This window comes from Necator americanus, chromosome II (assembly GCF_031761385.1).
Source record: "Necator americanus strain Aroian chromosome II, whole genome shotgun sequence".
Taxonomy (NCBI): Eukaryota; Metazoa; Nematoda; class Chromadorea; order Rhabditida; family Ancylostomatidae; genus Necator; species Necator americanus.
Window position 1 is genome coordinate 37749460 of NC_087372.1, and position 1492 is coordinate 37750951.

Sequence of the window (1492 nt, forward strand, 5' to 3'; positions counted from 1 at the left end):
GAAAACACTATGGTTACCGTATTCGTGTCAACGTCCTAGAGGTTTTTCTTTCCTCCTTGTGGGTCCTTATTTGCTATGAACTCGGTAGAGGGGTATGTAGCTGTTGACATTCACCTCCGTACGTACCCTTTCGCAGCCCGAAAAAAAAATGGAAATGAATTTTTAGCTGAGCGCTGGGCTGTGCTGGTTAGTAAATGAGGGTCAAACGGAGTGCGGCGAGGGACCGAGTGCCACATGAGATTCAACATTTGGAACTAATCAAACTAATACCTCAGGGAGGACATCGGTCGTCGTTTGTCTAAAATGTCTGTCTCGTTGCACAGCGATTTCGGCGGAGATTGTGGATGGATGGATGGGTGCGAGCAATCAGTAACAAGTAATGCACTACATACATACGTTACTGGATGTTGCAGTCTATTAGGATTAGGGATAGCCACATAGTTGTGATTAGTGGTGTCAGAAAGCTTTAAAGTCCTAAATCCCTGGAACACACTCAAAATCCTAGGCAAAGATGTAAAATTTCGAGAAAAAAATCCGAGTTGTGGATATTTCCAGACCCATTGTTGTGCCTAAAGAAGACTACGATGCTAAAAAAATGTGATAAGAGGGAGCAGCGGAAAGGTATCCAAGTTTTTTTTTCTTAAGACTTTAATTACTCTACGTTGTGAGTCTAAAGAAGGGATTAGATCTGCTCAATAAAAAAATATTGGCTCCCCAAAAAATCTTCGTTTCCTACTCTAAGTTTGAGGATGTTGTTGACCTCAGCTCAGAGGCAAATAGTTCGCTTCTAAGTGCTAATAGTCCCTAGAACTAGCTGTTTAAGCTTTTACAAATTAAGATTTATCAACTTCCCAGAAATTTGGATACAATTCTTCATTTGTCCTGACAAAAATGCCGTCAGGATGAAGATTGAAATTGGATTGATTGGAGAGGAAGGAAGCTTCGGTAAAGGTCTAGCTGCTTTTGTGTCTTACTATCCAGAAATACTATCCAGAGAAATGGAATAATTCTCAGACTCAGAGAAGAAATTCAGAGTATTCGAAAAAAAAATCTCAGCATGAATCTGACTTCCTGAAGAGTTCATCCTGTTGGAGTGATGATTCCAAATATTAGGTGAAGTGAAAAATTCTGAGCGATTTTTTTCTGCCTTATTTCGACTATGAAATTCACACAGTTTGGATCAGCCGAAATCAAATATGTGCCACTTTGCTCATCAATTTTTGTCCATTTTAATGGCAATTTCATAATTCCAGAATTGAAGAGGTCTACATCCTTATTGGTAAAAAAAACTTGGCCACCTCATTTTCACAAGCTTCTCTTGAGACCAGTTTAATAAAATCAAGAGGATTTTGCAAACCCTTGGAAAGGTGGTGGTCGCTTGGCGTCAGGTCTGGACTATACAGCGAATACGGTGGAACCATTCATCCAAGTTTTTTTCGGAGCTTCTGATGCGTCGCTAAAAATATGTGCGGCCTGGCGTTATCTTGACGGG